The sequence below is a fragment of the Stegodyphus dumicola genome, chromosome 8 (genome assembly GCF_044657685.1).
Source record: "Stegodyphus dumicola isolate Sdum_Otavi_A_Nest chromosome 8, ASM4465768v1".
Classification (NCBI taxonomy): Eukaryota; Metazoa; Arthropoda; class Arachnida; order Araneae; family Eresidae; genus Stegodyphus; species Stegodyphus dumicola.
Genome location: NC_140775.1, coordinates 193,563,398 through 193,584,431, shown reverse-complemented (window position 1 = coordinate 193,584,431; position 21,034 = coordinate 193,563,398). Strand labels below are relative to the sequence as shown.

Here is a 21,034-nt window from a genome sequence, read left to right as displayed (position 1 = left end):
TTTTGGGACGAATTATAGAAATCCTGTCCAATTTTTATTTCAATTTAAACAGCGAGCCGTACGAAGACAAAATTTAAATGAAATAAATTTCTTAATTCTTTTCTTCTGTAAACTTAAAAAGGGAGGGAAACACATGCCATACAAAACGTAATAAATTTTTATGGATCCATAATTAAAATTGTACAGTGAAATTTTAAAAGCAAAATTTGCAATAACTAACTGAAACAGAAAAAAATATTTAAAGACAATTAAAGGCACCCCTAAATAAATTGAAAACACTGAAATACATTATAATTATCCGACAACAACTTTAAAAGCAAATTACCATGAAAACGTTTAGACAATTATTTGGAATGACCATTGTGAAAACCAAGAGCAAAGTTTTCACCCAATAGCCGAAACCATTTCACTTACAGCATTACATTTAAAAAGGCCTTTAAAAGAATTTCACATAGCTAAAACCAAGTACCTTTGACTACAACAACAAAGAACGTTTTCGAACAACGTGGTAAAAGATTGCTAACATGGCCGACGGCATGCTGCATTCTTTGATGCTGCTTTGTTGCCTCCTGATGTTATTTCGCACATGCGCAGTGAGGTACGGAGGGTGGATAGCTTTGGAATGGTTTGCCCCTTTAAAGTAAACTTCTGGGATATACATAATGTGTCTCTTCGGTCTGACGGAGCCACATTTGCCCCGGGGAACCTTTACTTCTCCTTAGAGATTCTTTGGCTAACATGCAACTACCGTTTCTCTCACTTGCTGGACTCTGGCAGGCAGCTGATTGGCTCACCGCAGCCATATACATAACACCATGGAAATCTGGCTTCGGTACTTCTTAATTTTTTAGATAAGCTGTAATTCTAACCGAAGCGCACTGGCGCCTAAATGAAAAGGGTTGTAAGGTACGTTTTAATTGTATAACAGTTATTTTAATTTCAAAGTGCTTTGCTATCAATTCTTGTTTCCACTAACAACTCCCTACCAGAACGACTTTTTAGAATCGCGTTGAATGCAAATGAGTTAGAAGTAGTATTTAAGGAAGGTTCAGCTTACTTAGAGAGAGCTAGAAATTTTGAGTAGCGCGTGTTTGCCTTCCGGCTAACATATAAGCATTCTGTACCGCGCCACGCACATAGAAAAAAATCCTTTCTCGTGATTGGATGTAGCTTCTGATAACATCATTTCTTCAACGCTTAGGAAAGCCTTCACTTTGCTTGGGCTCGAAGGTACACCTCTATACCGTTTGTTCACATTTTGATAGCAGTACCAAAAAGATTACTACGTGCATTGTATTTTTGTTGCTATGCGATTGCACATCTTTTAACAGTTCTGTAATGTGGTGAATTTAATATTAAAAAAATGTATTTCCTCCACCCTTCCCCAGAGAGAAAAAGTATTATTTCTTCCTGTGCTAACTCCGCACATGTGTATTAATCTTAAGTCCAGAGATTTTTAATAAATGTATTCTTAATTTAAAACCCTTCCTTTTAAAAGTGTTGTGATTATCAATTCATTATTTCATGTTCATTATATATCCATTCTTTGCAGATGCAATCTTCACAAGACTAAAGTGTAACATCTTTTGTACCTTTTTCAAAAAATAGTGTTTGTCAGAGAAAAGTTTCTTTTCTTATACACGTGTATTAAATTCAACGACAATACTTTTTTCTTTCATTTAAGGTTACAGAATATTAGAAATGACACGCATATTAACATGGAAATGACATAACATCGCAAAGGAAATATTCTCTGCCATGTGAAAGGAACAGAATGCAACAAAATTGCAATAATAATAAATATTTACTAACGCACAATATATTTATAGTTAGATGGAGATCGTCGTGTTTTGGTTTTTGCCCTAAATTCATAAACTGAGCTATTTATATAATCTAAGCGCTTAAGATTGCTTCTGATATTAACCGCATCTTTGAAATAGTTTATAATTTCATAATTCCATGAAACAGGAAGCCATCTGTAGAACGAAATATTTTCGTTTCAAAGAAAATAAACGATAATTTTCACGCTTCTGTGCCACTCATGCACGTCATTCATAGGGAATACCGGCCCAGCCTGCAGAACCACTACACCACGAATGACGCTAGGAAAGTCGGAGAAATACCTTATACACTCCCCTTTTTAAAGGGCGACTAGGGTTTTAGGGGACCTAGTCGCCAAATCCTGGGTGCAGAGAATCATCATCCACAACCCTTTTTAGTTCGGGCGCCACTTGTAGAGTCATAAGAAAGAAAAGATGAAAAATATGCAACCGCCTTCGCCGAGAATCGAACCACGGACCTCTGGAATACCTGCCCAGCGTACAGAACCACTACACCATGAAGGACGCTAGGAAAGTGGGAGAAATAACTTATAAGGGTTAATGATCAGAACGCAGAACTGAGCGATGCAGTTGCTGCATAAAATCAAGTTCCATTTTAAAAATGTCTGTTTGGTTTGTCTCGACTTAGAAATTGTATAAAATAATTTTATTCTGATAGCTTTAAACAGTTAAATGTTATTTATTGTTACCGAGAAAAAGATACTGTCAAGAATCAGCAAAGTTTGCAAAGATAGCGTTTCAAGTGCATTATTTATCTTGAGTGAAATTTCAAAGATAGAATTTGAAGTACATTAGTTACATTAAAAGTTACACGCCTCTGGAAAATCATGCATTTAAACTGGTTTTTCTTTTCTTTTTTCCCCCCTTCGTTTTAACAGCAATATTCATGTATATTAAGCAAGCATTCTTATAATTTAAATGAAGTTACTTCTTAATTTTTTTTTTATTATTTTGTTAAAGACAAAAGAAAGATTCTGATAAAGGAAAAAAATTCTTGCTGGTTATATCCATTCGAGACAGAATGGAGCTTTTTCTTGCCTTCAGTGCATTTTAATCGCCAAGCATATGATTAACAAACTTCGGGATTCCTTGGAACGACATTAAATTTATTATTATTAGTGTGCTTTAATTAATTTTCTAATACCGCGAACTGAATAACTTTTCATCATGCACACACATATTCATTTGCACAATTTCGATATTTTCAATTTTTATTCTTCGGTTCCTCTAAAATTCATTTCTTATTTTGATGCAGTATGGAGTTAATTAGAATGCTATAATTTTCATGATAATTAATGTTTAGAGACATTAGGTAATTTCGAAGTAGGAGAGATGTAAAATGAGCAACGCCCTCGCCGGGAATCGGACCACGGACCTCTGGAATACGCGCCGAGTGTGCAGACCACTACACTACGAAGGCATGCTAAGAAGGCGGGAGAAATACTTTATAAATGCATAACTGACTTCATACCCTGTCTCTGAAAGCTTTGCTAATAGTTGATATTTTCTTACTCTGGTTTCAGTGTAAATTCAAAAACCACTTTTAAATAAAGCTATTAAATTAACTAACTATTAAATTTAATTATGTTTACTGTTTTAGTTTAAGAAATTCGAGACACGCACTCGAGGGGCTTTATCAATCTGAAAAATGTATGATTACAGTCTAATTCCACGAGTTTAGCAGTTAAAAAAATAAGAATTATTAAAATTATGTAAAAAAGGTCTGAAAGCTTTCAGATTTTATATTACGCACAAAGGGGCGTTTTTTTTTTAACGTTTTGTGTGTTACCTTTATTGATTAAATATCATGTTCTTTGTATTTAAACCACATAAAATACATTTCAATAGCAATATCGCAAAATAATTTTAAAACGAGCATATCTTTAGAATTTCCGATGCGCAGTCTCACGCGCTGGAGATGAAAATGTTTTTTTTTTTTTCTGTACATCGTTGTCATCGCTCGCTTTGAAATCCTTGAGTTTGTTAATCAAAAATTCGTTAAAATTTTACAAAATTTCAGATAGATAATAAAATAAATTACAAATTTGGGCTTCCAGATGTCCAAATTCGAGTGGAGGGCTACTCAAAATTTGATGTCTCTAGCTGCCCTTGTTTTTTCACAGTGCGAAAAACATACATACATTCATACATGCAGATTCTGCTTTATTTAATCTCTTTAAATATAATTGAGGGCTCTAATATTTGATGGCAAAAATCTGAAAAGGGAAACTCCGTTTATAGTGAACGAACGCAAAATGCCCTTCTGGGCAAATTGCCCCTTTGGACTAAAAATCACAAATTTTAAAAGAAAATTGCAATCTAATCGTTGTATATCGATTTCACTTTAACACCTGAAACAATTTTAAAATAAAATTCACTATTAACGTACTAGTTTCAAAATTAATTTCTCATAAATTCAAGTTACAGAACATGTAATGAACATACATGAGCCGTTTTCTTTGAAAGTGGTGCAAGTACATTTTTGTCAAAAAGTTAGTTAATGATAACAATGAATACAATCTGTTATAAGCTTTATATATATAAACAATCCCCCTCAACCCCCCCAAAAAATCCTTCAAAATTTTTATCATTTTGTCAACATAAATTTACGTGTGTAATGAAATTACAAATATAATTACATCGAAAGTGGTGTAAGTCCGTTTTCTGCGAAGACATAGATATTTAGTTCAAATATTATACTACATAATTTCTTTACTTAGTTTTTATATGTCTGGCAACACAGTTAATGAAATCAAAAATTTCGTTCGTTTACTGGAATTTTGGTGTTTCGCCCGTATATTGTATGTATTGTGTTTGTTCATTGAAACTGAAGTAAATAAGTACGATTACCTCTAAAATTACTAATTGTTAATAAGTGGGCATTTTGTATTATGAAATGGGCAATGTCACTTTAGACTCGGACAGTGATTCAGATAGGTATTTATAAAATAAACTCACATTTTGATACATTTCCTTCTACATTCTAATTAATTTTAATATTTTATAATTATTACTTAATAGAAATCATCCCAATGAATAGAAACAAAAAAGAATCTTGGAATCAGATTCTGATGAAAACAATAGATATTTAATAAATAATTCACAAAAAATTGCTTTGATGCAATTGAAATCCCGTAATATGATTATCCCGTTTTGTTGACCCTGAAAAGGGTTAAAAAAACATATACTTTCCTCAAGTGGCACTATTTTCTCTTCTTCGGAAAATATAATGATAACGATGAGATTTTCTCCCTTCTTTCCGCATGCCTTTTTTGGTGTAACTGGAAGCATACTCGATGCATATTCGAGAGCTACAGGGTTCGGGTCCCGTCGAGGGTACTGCACATTTTTCAACTCCCCTGCTTTAAAGAAAACCCAATGACTGTACAGTGGCGCCAGAAATAAAAGGTGATGGACGATAATTCATCACCACCAGGATTTGGCGATTGGGTCCCCTCATTATTATTCCTCATTCATTCGTTCAGAACTCAACTGACGTCAGAAAAGGCGTTTACTGAATTTAACCCACTCTCGTACCACTTTTTGAAATTAAGAGTAAGTGAGAAATGAAATAGAACAAGGTAATTCTCACCTCTTCCTTCTTGGTTTTGTTACGCCATGTCCAGCTGCGGTAAGATAGCTTCCCCGCAAGGCGGGTTTAGGGTTGCCAGAAATATGCAAAGGAAACAGGGTTGCCAGATTTGGCGCGAAATCCCCCATTTGGTGACAAAATTGATGATATTCCCTAGACGGATGGAGAACATTCTGGAACGAATTCTTTCCGGTTTATCCACCCAGAATGTTCTCGAAGGCAGGCCAAAAGCTATATAAACCCTGCCTATATGCGGAGTAGCAGTCTATCGAGTTGATCGTCAGTCTAGTGTCGAGTTGGTCACCGAGTGTATCGCGAGTTAATTGCATCGCGAGAGTGTCTGGTCAGTGTATCGCGAGTTAGTGCATTGCAAGAGTGTCTCTTCGGTGTATCGCGAGTTGGTGCATGGAGAGTGTGCATCGATGAGCCTATCATCGAGTGCATCGCAAGTTGTAGCATGGAGAGTCTGGAGAAGACGTTGAATTCCGAGAATTACCGAACAGAGTCGGGACCTGTACTGTACTGCTTTGCCGTGAAGCTGTCTTCACCGTTATATCCTGGTAGCCTGAAAGCTGTGTTGCTGTTTGTTTCAGCTTGTTTTTTGTAGTTTTTCGACGACTGTAAACGTTGTTTTGGAGCTGTTCTGAATAATACTGGCTAATAAATTGTGTTTTGATTCTTCATCAAGCGTTGTCGTATCCACGAACTCGTAAGAAACGTAACAACTGGTGTCAGAAGTATGATTTGAGAGTGACCTATTTATTAAAAAGTACCTAGCAAAAATGTAAAGGGACTGAAATAAGTAGATTTTGCGATGGAATATGTGCGTCGAAACGGAGCGGTCAGGTTGTACAGGGTGCTGCTGAGCAATGGGCAAGCACCGCTAGTGTGAAATGTAATTCTCCGTGCAGCTGCACGAGAACATGAAGCTATGTCTGTATCTACGGGGCTTCGCAGATAATCGAAGCAAATGCTCAAAGTATGTACTCGGAAAATCTATTAAGTAGCTGCTTCGTTTTAGCTGCAGCTCCGTAGATAAAATGTTATCTTCGAATTTCGTGTTCGTGTAGAGATGCATTCGATTATGTCGTAACACACGATTATTCGATTATAGCTATCTGCCTAAGAGAAGGGTTGTCTTCGGCAAAGATTTTCTAGCAGAATGTTCTCGTATACCTCTTTTACGGATACATGCGAAAAATCAAGAAAATGCTCATGCAGGAGTAGCCAGTCGTTTCGATCTATTGCCGGGTTGCTAGTACTCAGCTGTGTTTCCACTCGACCATTGGCTGGCGTAAGCCAGTCAAGTTTCATTTCTGAATCTGAAATCTTTGCAACCACTGACTTGAATCCTGGATGGATCCATTTCTCTCCCTTATATATCCAACTAAGGCTGATAAAACAATTATGTTACAGTTTTCTATAAAATTGCTTTTATTATTTATTAAATATTCTTCGAACTGAGCAGAGAAAGCCAACAGCTGGAATTTTGAATGCCCGCCAGACAGACAATCTTGTGCGAAGATAAATGAACACAATTAAGTCTGTGTTGTCTTCCTTTGTTTAAGTTCTAAAAAGCATTTAGTATGTGTAGCCTCTGTGTCTGTAGTGGTGGTGGTGTATTGAGAATACGGCAAAGCACACTAGGGCTATCTGCCTAAGGGGAGGGATGCCTTCGTGGAGGACTTTCTAAGGGAAACTGGCTCGTATACACGTTACACATGGGGAAAACCACGAAAACGCCCATGCAGCCAACCCGTTCGCGGGATTCGAACCTCGGACCGAACTACCAGTGTTTAGCGATTTTACCGCTCGGCCGCTGGTGGGCCCCTCTGTGTCTGTAAATTTTGTGTAGTCAAAAATTTACCAACACAAAATTAGTAGCTACACAAAACTAGTAGCGAGGATGCTTTATAGTTACAGTAAGTTTTGCTGTTCTGAGATCTAAGTTATCTGCACAGTTAGCTTTGTGAAGAACTTATAAAAAAAAAAAAAAAAATGTTTTTAGCAGAACTTAACATTTATGGAAGACAAAATGTTAAAGACATAAAGAATAACCGTATCATGACACTTTACTACTGGAGCATTCGTTTGAATTCTCTTGGTAAACCTCTATGAAATGCCATAAGACAAATTTTTAAACGTTGAGTAGATGATTAATTTTCTGTGCTGTAGAGTTAGAAATAATACTAAATTTATTAAAATTTCAATTTCGGCAATATAAGAGTAATTATTTTATTAGTCCTAAGGGATTTGAATCCCGAAGGACTATTAGTTTCGTTTTGGCATTTTGCGTCGGACTCATAAATGTCGGTTCACTTTTCAAACTGTTGCCATAAAATGTTAGAGTCCTGCATTATATTTGAAGAAATGAAATAATGAAAAATCTGCATAAATGTATGTATATTTCTCGTATTGTGATAAAACAACGGTACATAGAGTCATCGAATTTTGAATAACGTAATCCTCCAACGAATATGAGCATGTGGAAGACCAAATTTGAAATTTGAAATTTGTTTTATGATCGATTTCCTATTTTTTAAAACTTTGACGAATTTTTGATTAACAAACTCAAGGATTTCAAAGCGAGCAATGGCAACGTTGTGCAGAAAAAACATTTTTATCTCCAGCGCGTGAGTCTCTGTATCGGAAATTCTAAAGATAGGCTCGTTTTAAAACTATTTTGTGATATTGCTGTTGCACTGGATCTTATGGTTTAAGTGCGAGGAACATGATATTTAATAAAGAAAGGTAACACACAAAATGTTAAAAAACGCCCCTTTGGACGTAATTTAAAATCTGAAACATTTCAGATTTTTTTTTTTATGTATATATATATATTAAATGCTAATAAGTGGTATGTAATTTTCGATACATTATTGATTTTAAATGCTCCTGATAGTAAATTTATTCAACATTTTCTTAATTAAATTTTTTACTGAATTTTAATATTAAACTTTAATAAATATGCATATGTATTTTTAATATGTTAGTAATATAAATATTCATATTTCATATACTATTATAATATACTATTTATTCTGTTATAATATTCTATTATGTGTTATTATAATCTAATCTAAATATAAAGTGGTTACATTGTATCTTTAAAACTACAGCTGAAAGGGCAAAGTTGAAGTCTTGAAATCAGCGTCACAAATACGTTTGAAAATTATGTGGAACTTTTAAGGTACTAGACTCATCAGAGGCCGAGCTGTAAATCTCTAAATACTAGTAGTTCGACCTGTGTCCAAATTCCAGCGGAAGAACTAGCTGCATGGGCGTTTTTGGTAATTTCCCCCCATGTGTAACATAGATATGAGTCAATTTTTCTTAGAAATCCCTCCACGAAGGCATCTCTCCTCATAGGACTGATGCCTTTGACTTGCTTTATCTTAATCGATTGACATTAACCTTTAAGGGACTAAATTTTATGTTGGTCATTGTAATGATCAGTTTGTTACTTAAACCTTGAAAGCTGGTAACTGAATCCCCTAATCCACCTATCCCCCCCTCTTTGAGTACGTCATTCTGCTCTGAATATTGCCTGAAATCTGGGTTTCAGCTTTTGGAAATGTGCTAATATATTTCTTAGCCTGTCAATGTCTTTCTTTTAAAAATTAACTCTTCCTTTTTACTTCCTTGTACGAAGTAATCGAAGTATTGTAATCGTGAAAAATTTAGGGTATCATATTTCAGTGAAAATATTCATTTCGACCGCTCTCGGATACATTTGAATGATGCTTTTGTGTAACATCTGAACGTACGGAACAAGCAAAGGACTATTTTTTCCAAAACGGATTGTAAAATGAATTTATCTGGCTCGGTGAGCTCAGTTTTTTTTTTTCATTCTTATATGTTGGTAAATTGTTCATTTTTGCTTTAAAAGTGATTGAATTACGTTTGGTTTTGCACATAATTAGGAAAAATTCACTTATTTGATTAGATTTGATTTAATTATACTTAGTTCTTATATAGTACGTTTGTTATACTTAGTTCAAAGATAGAGATTGTTTTAAACTAAGTGAACAACAATTAAATAAAATTTTTGGAACTTTGTTTTAAAAGTACCTTTATGTATTTTCTACTTTTAAATCCAAGAATTTCTTTAAACGAACTAGCATGAAGATGAAAAGATTTTTGCTGTCGTTGTGTTGTTGACGAATTAGTCTGCTTTGTTACCGCTTTATTTGCTTTGATTCATAAACAGTGACGTAATGAGGGGGAAAGAGATTAGTAACATGGAAAGTGAAAACAAATTAAGTGATTGCTTCGAGAAAGCTATACAGCAGCTGAGTATATGGAAAAGAAAAATGAGTAGTATGTGACTCATGCCTCAAGGTGCCAGATCTGATGACGTCAGTTCGAGATTTTTTTTTGGGGGGGTAGGGGAGGAGGGGCAAAAAAACTTTGTGTAGAATGTTGTACCTCAAACAATTCTTAAACCCAGAAGGACTATAAATTTCGTTTTGCATTTTGTGTCGATTCACGATAAGCGTTGTTTCACTTTTCAAATAGTTGCCACCAAATATTATCGCCCTGTATTATATTTAAAGAAATTAAATAATGAAGACTTTGCATGAGTGTATGTACGTTTCTTGCATTGGGATAAAACAACGGTACGTAGAGCCATCAAGATTTGAATAACGTAATCTTCCATAGAATATGCGCATGTGGAAGCCCTAATTTGAATTTGAAATTTGTTTTATTATCGATTTCGTATTTTGTAACATTTCAACGAATTTTTAATTAACAAACTCAACGATTTCAAAGCGAACAATGGCAACACTGTACGGGGGAAAAAATTAACTCCAGCGCGCGAGACTGTGTATCGGAAATTCTAAAGATATACTCATTTTAAAATTATTTAAATTATTTTGCGATATTGCCGTTGAACTGAATCTTATGGCTTAAATGCGAAGAACATAATATTTAATAAATAAAGGTAACACACAAAATGTTTAAAAAAAAAAAAAAAAAAAAGCCCCTTTGAACGTGATTTAACCCTTTCCGGCACGCTACCTTTTAAAGTCGGAGTTTTGATTTAAAAAAAAAAAAAAAAGTAGGCAGTCTAATTAGGCCTAGAGGAGTACACAAGTAAAATTTTGTGAAGATAGCACTTATCGTTTATTTTTGTGGGTGTGCCCAAAGTGCCGCACTGATTGAATAGAGCTTCGAAAAGAGTGCTGAAACGAGCATTGTTGTCAATGAACTGACCGATAAGATGCGGAGAAACAAAGAATACAGACTCTCGGTTGTCCTAGATTATCGGTGAGCCCGGTCTGGGCACACCTAGGGTTCGCCGTTTGATTTTAGGCAAGATTTCAAGGTAAAAATTTAAAACTAGTATAGAATAAGGAGATTAGCATACAGCCAAAAAAACAACATAGAAATTTCTTTTCAAACAATTCCTTTTGTATCCTAAAAAAAATCTGGAAGATTTCTTTGAAAAATGAGGGTCTTAAAAAACTAAACATGGCTAAAATATATGGACTGGTTTGTGTTGAGCTGCCATCTACTATAAATAAAGAAAGTTCAGAGTAACCTAAATCCTTTTTCATTCAGATTTTATGTGCATACAGAAGGAAATTTTTAGGTGTATCCAAACCGGACATACTGTGCCGCAAAGGGTTAAAATCTGAAATCTTTCAGATTTTATTTATTTTAAGTTGGTTGTATTATGGAAAATGTATTCTAAATACCTATATTTTTCTCCAATAAACAGAAATGCAGTTTATTTATTAATGTAACTGATTTCAAAGAAACTTGATTATCCTGGTAATGGAGTAAACATCTTTGTGTATTTCGTATAATTTCATTCACGGAGGAATGTTTCTTTTACTTCAGATTTTTGATATTAAAAGCGTTTATAACTTCCATTTTTCAATGTCCCGTTTCTTTATATTACATTATCAAGGCATTTATCACATATAAAGTTGCCAATATAAAGTTGCTCGCTTCCCAATTAAAACTCTGTATCTTTCTTTCTCATACAAACTGAGAAACACACTTATTTAGTTATTAGCACTAGAGATGCTATTAGTCTCGAATGCACTCTTTGTCCATATCGCTTTTGTATCAGAATCACTTTGCAGATTGTTGCCATCAATTATTGCAATGCGCTATTTAAAAAAAAAATTAAATAATGAAGAATCTATGTATTTATATATGTATGTTTCTCGCATTGTGGAAAAACGATGGCAAACAGAACCACTAAATTTTTAATAACTTAATCCTCCACCCGAACATGTCCATCTCGAATCCCGAATTTTGAATTTCGAATTGGTTTTTATTTATTTCATATTTTGTACAAATTTAATGAATTTTTTTGTTAACAGATTTAGCGATTTAAAAGCGAGAGAAGTGATAACAATTCCAAATAAAACATTTTCGTCTCCAACACCAGACTTTTGCCATTCGGCAAAATGTAAGGTACAGTAGTAACTCTTCCGGAGTAATAGCATTAGACACGAAAGCGCCTGCGCACAATGCGCTATCCCTCCTAGAACTATTCATTAAAAATTACTAATTAAATTCTAAAAACGTAACTTAATAAGTTATATTTTAAAATTAATTTAAGTATTAAAGTCAGGACTAATAGCTGAGAAGATAAGGTGAAATTCAGCGGGTATAATCAAAAAGCCGAGAAGTGCAATTTTCCAACCGGTACCGGTAAAACAATAAAATAGATACAGAACAAATATACTCAAAACACAATTAGAAATTTAGAAACACAGAACAAAGATGAGCATAGAATACCAAAACTGCATAACTAATGTTCACAGATGACTCTTTTGCTGAGAATTGACATGGGTCTTTTACTATTTTTAACGTCATTAACTAACGTAAGACTTAGTTATAAATATTAATTGGTGGATTAAACTGGCTATGCTGTTTAACACGAAAGTTTTTGAAACGTGAAAGTAACATGCTCAACATGAAAGTTCTGATTTGACAAATATTTCATTCTTCGTAGATTTTTCTATTACGCACGTACCACGGAGCATTCGTAATTTGGCTTGTAAAGTACAATTTTGTGCAGTTTTCTCCTGCTAGACTGAGCAGCCACAACAGCTTTATAACCACAAAACGGATTTATAAATGAGTAATTTATTATCGATAGCTAGACCGCTGTTTCGTGCAGTCGGGAAGAGTTGCGTTTTAGGTACTTTTTAATAATAGATGTAATGTTTGGGGTCCATGAAAGCCTATTAGTGAGGATCACCCCCCAAAAAAGGGACTTGCTTAGCCCAGGGTAGAGTAGATTCATAAAATTCCAGTAATCTTTTTACTTCCTTCTACGAAGTAAAAAGGAAGTATTGTAATCGCGAAAAGGTTCAGGCAGCATATTTCAACGAAAATATCCCATTTTGACCTCTTTCAAATGTAATTTAACGATGTATTTCCGTGATATATGTACGTAAGGACAGAATAAAACACTCTTTTCCTCCAAAAAAATTATAAAACTGCTTTAAAATGAATTCTGAAGATAATTTTTCGTGGCGTCTGTACGAATGTATGTACGTACGTGAGTACGTACGTATCTCGCATAACTCAAAAACGAGTAGCCTCAGAACTTTGAAATTTTGTATATAGGACTGCTATAACATGTAGATGTGCACCTCGTATTTTGGTTGCAATCGGCCGCACCATATAAATATATTTATATATATATCCACTCTGTTACCCGGCTCAGTGATCTTAGTTTCTTTACTCTTATATGTTTGTAAATTGTACATTTTTTGCTTTAAAAATGATTGAATTATGTTGTTTTTATCTTCCGGTTATGCCTTTAGTAAATCTGCATGCAATATTTTTAGAATTATCAACAATTTTTAAATTGTTTAAGTGCCGCTAAGCCTAATTTGATGGCGGCCATTGCTCTTGTTTACATTTGAAACCGCTGAGTAGCGGATTTGTTGCCAATCTAGAGAAACTTAGCTTCGCAACAACAAAGATAACGCCTTCATTTATTATTTAAATCATGCTTAATCCTTTCTGGAATTTTTTCGAGGAAATAAGCGTTTAAGATTTACTTCGTAATTTTTAATACATATATTTTGAGTTTTTATGTATTTTTGCCTTGTCGCGAAGTGAAAACTGAATTAACTGAATGAGAAATACTCAATCGTCTGTAAAAAACTGTTTCTGTTTCGTTTTGTTTGCTTAATTTCTTTTATACATCGTTCTAGCTTTATTTTAGTATTTGAATAGAACATGTGGCAACGATTAGATAATTCTTTAAATGATATAAATTTTGTGCATTCTGAGTTATAATATGAACGAAATATAATACTGTTAAGTGAATCTAGCGCCAGAGTGTCGCTATGGTAAACAAAATGAATTTTAAAGAATGCATTTATTCTATTGTGGTTTATGCGGTGTCGGCGAATTGCCATCTGGTCAGCCAGGTCTCTAATGCCTTGATGTGAGATTGTAACCATTGGATTACCAGATAAAAAGATGCACTTTGTGCAAGGATCGCAGTGTCATCTGCCTACATTGCTAGTGCAGTGTTAGGTGTGCTAAGAATGTCGTTTATATAAATGTTAAATAATGTAGGTCCGAAGAGGTACCCTTGCGGGATGCCTGCTGAAATGGCTCGAGGTGTTAAAAAGGCAAACGACAAAGTGTCTACCTGTTAGGTCGGATTTAATTATGTGTGTAATGTAATCTTTGAATCCCAGATTGTGTATCTTGTAAATGAGTACGGTCAGCCAGACACAATCGAAAGACTTGGCCATGTCGATAAATAATCCACCAGTAACGTTTTGGGCTTGGAAGCTCTCTGCAATGTGCGCAACTACCCGGTAGAGTTGCTGCGTAGTAGAAAGCTTGCTCCTGAATCCAAACTGCTGTGGAAGATGATATTCTTTTCGGAAGAATCGCTTCGAAGAGCTTGCTCAGGCAGGGTAACAGACTTATGGGCCTGTATGACTCTGATGCTAAGGCTAGTTTACTGGGTTTCAGTATAGGTGTAAAGGAAGCAGTCTTCCAGGCTGTAGGGAAATGTTGCCAACGGAGAACTAGCTACATTGAAGATCTTAGTCATCTTGAAAACTGTCTTGAACGGAAAGATCTTAACCATCATATTGGTGACTTTGATCGAACACAGAACTTTAAGTTTTTTTATATAACCAAGAACTTTCGACGTGCGAACTGGAACAATGTTGTTTGTTAGTGGGTTTTCTATGTAACTGTTGTGAAACTCAGAGACTTTGTGTTTAGTTGTTGTCTCGTGTGTGTTGTTTATGCAAAACTGAGAGTCCAGCTAAGAGTTAAGCTTTCTCAATTTCGATGTAATGGAACAGGGTCTTTAAGGGGCGGAATATGCATCTTTTGTACCGTGAGATCGTGGATAAAATATTTATAAAGGAGTGTTTCCATTTTATGCAAAGAAATGTTTGTGCCATGAAACGATGGAATAAGTGTATAAATAATTATGAAGATTATATTGCGAAATAAAAAATAGTTTTGAGCTGAGTATCACGTTAGGTTATTTTTTATAATTGCCATTTTTCTGACTTACTTTCCCTCCCATAGTAAGTGCTTAGAGAAATTCTTCAGGTTAGAAATAGGTGGAAGTTAATGCAGCCGACAGTTTTGTTTCCTAGTAAAGGTTTTTGTAACATGCAAAGTGTTATAAAAATTAACCACACAAGAGCAAGAGTTAAAATTTATTTAGAGCATCCTAAATAATAAAATAACCTTTTATCGTAAAGGAGAATGGAGTCAGATAAAATACATCCACGCTGTTGCATTCCTTTCTGTTTCGACCAAAAAACATTGCTGCGGAAACAAAACGGATCATGTACTAAATCTGTTTAAAGAACTTTGTATTGAACGGTATTTGTAAGAGCTGGTTAAAAAAGTTCAATTGATGTTAAGGTCAAATCGCGTTTAGGAAGAGCGATACAAGAACTTCTTGTTAAAAACTTGGCTTAAACATAGAAAAATGTATACATGTGATTTTAGCTTGTTATTTGCTATATTAAGTAAATGAATATATTAAAAAATCCGAAGAACATTTGCACGCCCGTAATGAAATATACCACATTAGGTATTTGTGTAAAACTGGGTGTTTTGATATACGGAGTATCTCTTGACTTCAATTGTGGATAAATGATTGTTTGTTTATGTTTTAGTAAATTTCTTAGCGCAATCTTATTTACTGCAGTGGAACGTGGTTTTCATTTATCTAGGGATACTTTGATACTTTGGTTGTTTATTCTGGTATGCAGCGGGAGATGCACTACTCCTGCTCTTTCCAGATTCCTAAATGGCCCACCAGCGGCCGAGCGGTAATGTCGCTGAACACTGGTAGTTCGGTCCGAGGTTCGAATCCCGCGAACGGGCTGGCTGCATGGGCGTTTTCGTGGTTTTCCCCATGTGTAACGTGTATATGAGCCAGTTTCCCTTAGAAAGTCCTCCACGAAAGGCATCCCTCCCCTTAGGCAGATAGCCCTAGTGTGCTTTGCATAATTAAATACACCACCACACCACCAGATTCCTAAATGAATCCCCTTAGGGTCCTGACATATGTACAGTCTGTCTATCATAAGAAAAGCTCTCGCCAGTTAGTCTGCAGCTGTCTGCTGCCGTAGAAACGAGCCGTGACCCATTTTTCGTAGGGGTGTCTTGAAGATTTACTTTTCAATTTGCCATCTTGGCGTATTTCAAGATGAAATGACAATAACCCTTGGTTCGCCCTTATTTAAAATATACTAGCCCTGTTGCTATAGCGACCGCGACCCGTTAGACACTGTGTCGGGAGTTGTTCTTCTCGTAGACAGACAGTAAAAGTCCAAAAATGAAGTTCTCCAGTTGGGATAGCCTTACAGAAGTAATAAAGAAGTGAAGCCCTGAGTTTCAGTGATCAGCAAGCCATGTCTGGGGCAGCTGCAGAAAGTCAGGGAGGTGGGGCTCTAAGCACAGCATCTTTTTCAAGGGTCCTTGCAATTCCTTTCCTCGAAGGATATCAGGATATAACTTGGGATCCTGGATACGTGCCTAGACAGCGATCGGGTCGTGCGCACTCAACTGCGTTGGACACTTTTTGTGAACGCGTTATGCATGTGTCCATTGACTAAAAAATGGTTCGTTCTTATGAATATTGGGCTGAAAGCTTAATTAGACATCTTTTTTTGAAAATAATTATTGATAAAAGGATGACGAAATTTATCTTACGTCATGTTCACTTCCGCACGGTAACCATGATAAGATGCGGGTGAAAGTACTTTCACTCCCGATACAGAATAATAAATAGAACATTCTGTGAAAATGTCAAAGGTGTAAACTGATTCGCACAGTTATCCTTAGAATCATACTGCTTACAGTTAGTTATCTTTCAAAACATCACGTGCTGTAGTTCTCAGACGACAATATTTGTTTTACGCGCGTCGCAGAAGCGACCAGTAAAAATAACTTGCATCGTATTCCAACATTCCAATCTCCGGATTCACATTCGATTGAGCATGTGATCGAGAGGTATTTATCTTGGGAAGTGCAATCAACCAGCACGCATTCGGAGGCGTAGTTAAGATCGTCACGATGTAATCACGTGCAACGTCAGTGAAGGAGAAAGGAGTGAATTCTCCTCAAGTGTGAATCCTTGAACTTTGTTCCGAATCTCATTTGATTGGAAGTTGTGTTTGTTAGGTGCGTATAAACTGTTAAATAAAAGAAAGAACGAAATATAAATGCAAAACTAATGAAAATTCGGCTGAAAAGTATTTTAGCATTATATGTAGAACTTAACCTAAAAATATTATTTTAATGCAACGCCCAGTAGATTGATCGGACATTTGGTTAGTAGTTGCCAGTGGTCAAGGGTGTCTGGAAATTGTAGAGCAGGGGTACTCGACAGGGGAATTTAATACTGTCCGGGGGAATGCGGCCAGCCTTTTATTTAACTCTTAAGTTCTACAGACATTAGTTATATTTTTGGGAGCACGCAAGATGAAAAATTAGCAACGCCTTCGGCGGAAATCGAACCACGGACCTCCGGAATCCCGGTCCAGCGTGCTGACCACTACACCACGAAGGCACGCCAGGAAGGCGGGAGAAATACTTTATATACTCCCCCTTTTAAAGGTCGACTGGGCTTTTTAGGGACCCAATTGCCAAATCCTGAATGAGGAGAATCATCATCCAACCCCCTTTTAGTTCGGGCGCCACTGTAGAGACATTAGATATATTTTTGGAAGCAGGCAAGATGAAACATTAGTAACGCCTTCGCCGGGAATCGAACCATGAACCTCCGGAATACCGACCCAGCGTGATGACCACTACACCACGAAGGCACGCCAGGAAGGCGGGAGAAATACCTTATAAAGTATTTAGTTTTAGTTTATGAATATATTAAAAAAAGGAAAAGGGAAAAAATATGAAAGTTTTCAGATTTTATATTACGCTCAAAGGTGTCTTTTTTTTTTTAACGTTTTGTGTGGTACCTTTATTTATTAAATATCATGTTCTTTGCATTTAAACCATAAAATTCATTTTTAACAGCAATATCACAAAATAATTTAAAAAGTGCATATCTTTAGAATTTCCGATACACAGTCTCGTACTCTGGAGATATTTTTTTTTTCTTTCCCGTATAGTCCCCCCCCCCGTATAGTGTTGCCGTTGCTCGCTTTAAAATCGTCGAGTTTGTTAATCAGAAATTCGTTGAGGTGTTACAAAATATGAAATCGATAAAAAACAAATTCGAAATTCGAAATTAGTGCTTCCAGATGCCCATACTCGGTGGTGGAGGATTATGTTATTCAGAATTGGATGGCTCTAGGTACCGTTGTTTTATCACAATGCGAGAAACATGCATACATTTATGCAGATTCTTCATTATTTAATTTCTTTAAATATAACACAGGCGAATTAAAAAAATTAATTAATAATAAATTAATCGAACAGGGCGATAATATTTTGTGGCAACAGTTTTAAGAGTGAATCGATGCAAAATGCCGTTTTGAAATTAATAGCCCATCTGGGCTAAAAACTACTTTTATGCAAATTTTGGTATTTACTAATATTTTCTATGCATTTTCTTGTTTAATTTATAAAACACTTTATAAAATAATCTAAATTTAAATGTACATGTGATGTACCAGCTTTAGTCGTAGCTTAAATTATCAGACGATAAGTTAAAAAAAAAAAAAACAAACAGGATCCATTTATTATTATTCAGGAGAAATAGCAGTTACAAAATCAGATATCCGGAGTAAATAAAAAGAATTACTAATAACTTTTTGTATGAAGTTTACTACATCGTGACATTTAAGAAAAAGCCCCCAATATTCCTTTGCGAGTCCTTTTATAGCCTCTGGAAAGACGGAGCTTCCAAGAAATGACGTCAGCCTCGTCAGCCAATCCAGTTCGCTTTAAATATTTCCAGAACATTCTATAACTGTACGTGTAGAAAAGGCGGGAAAAACAACTTGACTACGGGGCTGTGAATTTAATTCCACGTACTTTCAAATAAGAGAACGTCGCCATTAAAAATGAAAAGAACATACAGTTAGAATTTTAAGTGTATTCTTGACTATGGAATTTTATTATTACATACATATGTGTATTTTTCGAATTTTAGAAACAAGAAGGGGAGAATGATCGTCTAGCAATGGTGAAAGGGGTGCACGAGGCAAAAAAAAAAGATCGAGAACTTCTGTTGTAGTCCAAAAATCTGCAAACATTTAAAGGAATAGGATTTCAGTGTATGATACAGAGGAAAACCGCATGAGATCCCGTTTTCCTTGAGTAACATTTCTTTCTTTAATGAAAAAAATTTAACTCCATTATTGTAAGGCACAGTGCGCTTTGCACAAAAGAACGCAAAATACTTCTTAACAACTGCTGAATGTCGCAGCATAGCAAATATTGAATCTTGACTGAAGACGTGCATAACAAAATAATATTTCGTCAGCGTGTAGCATTTATTGTTTAAATTAACCAGTTATTTATAATTTCAGCTTTTACTGTAACTTCTCCTTCCCGTTTTTTCACCAGAAATGAGAATGTATTAAAGCAGCGATGCCCCCCAACCTTATGCTCGCTGATCGTTTTGTATGTGCTCGCCAGCCCGATTAGGTACTATGAAGAAAAAATATTTTAAGGGGGCTCATACACCTTAGACCCCTTAACACCTTTCGAATATGGGACTGTTGCAAGAATTAGGATAACTTATTTATTTTAAAATCAATTACTTCCAACTTTTTAGAGCTGACTACATAATATAGATGCTTTCTGAAATAGTGATCAGAAAGTTTGTGTTGCCACAAATATTTTTGTAATTTAATCCGCTTTGTGACAAAATTTTTCGTCACGTTTACACCTTGCGCGCACGATATTTTAAAAATGGCTAATGGTAAATACTTGAAATTTGATGGAATTCTTTATATGAGCCATATCTTTTAACTGAACCTAAAATCTGATGAATATTTTAATATTAAAAATTTTTATGGACGAAAACGTTACAGATTTTTTTAATAAAATACATTTTATAAACTCGACTCCAAACAAAATAAAAATTCAATACGAAATTCTTAGAATTTTTTGGTTCACAGTAGTTTCCAAATGTTATAAAAGCTATATATTAAATATGGAATTAAATTATGCATTTTTTAATAATGTTTAAACTGTGCGCGCAAGGTGGAAACATGACGAAAACTTTTGTCAAAAAGCGGATTAAATTATAAAAATATTTGTGGCAACATAAACTTTCTGATCACTATTTCAGAAAACAGCTATATTATGTAGTCATCTGTAAAACGTTGGAAGTAATTGCTTTTAAAATAAATAAGTTATCCCAATTCTTGCAACAGTCACATATTCAAAAATTTTATGGGTTTTAAGATGTGCGAGTCTCCTTAAAAATAACCATTCATTTATACTTCTTAATTGTTAAAATATGGTAAGCATTTATAGTCATAAGAGATATCTTGCAAGACGTTATAAAATAATTGATTGCTGATTCATGAACTTGATAGCGAACATGGAATCTTATTGCTTCATTTTGATGTTAGATGGCTCAGCAGGGAAAAAGTACTTCAACGAATTGTAGAATATTTTTCCGCCAATAAAGCAGTTTTGGGAATCCGGAAACGAAAGTTATTAAGAATTGGACGATAATAATTGGTTATCCGGTCTGTATTTCCTCACGGATATAACAGCTAAACTGAACAAACTGAACGAAGATCTCCAGGGAAAAGAAAAAAAACCTTTTTCGATTGACTGGAACTTTAACTGCTTTTCAGATAAAGTTAATTTTGTGGATAAATCAGATGAAAGAAAAAAAAAAAAAAATTCACCCATTTTCAAAATTTATCAAGCCATATTAATAACCAATTAAAACAGAGAAATACTCGGAAAACCTAAATGCACTGAAAAATAATTTTGAACTCCGGTTCTCTGATTTCCGTAAAGTTCAACCAATATTATTATTCATCTCAAACCCATTTGCCGAAATTAATATTTCAGATGTATCACATAAGATTGGAAATATATTTAACCTTCCAGCACGCGCGCTGGGCAATTTTACACGTGTACGCGCGCGTCGTATTTTTTACGACATCCGTTATTTTACCGTTTTCGGCACGAAAAA

General features: G+C 35.0%; 1 long non-coding RNA gene and 1 other non-coding gene across 3 annotated transcripts in view; one reads left to right on the top strand and one right to left on the bottom strand.

The window, feature by feature from the left end:
- The window catches only part of LOC118196467 (uncharacterized), a 92,871-nt gene that overhangs the window by 47,865 nt on the left and 23,972 nt on the right, over positions 1 to 21,034 (top strand). The gene's annotated exons all lie outside the window — the stretch shown is intronic.
- Positions 17,407 to 17,479, bottom strand: TRNAP-GGG (transfer RNA proline (anticodon GGG)). The gene has a single exon. It is a non-coding gene; the product is annotated as a tRNA-Pro (tRNA).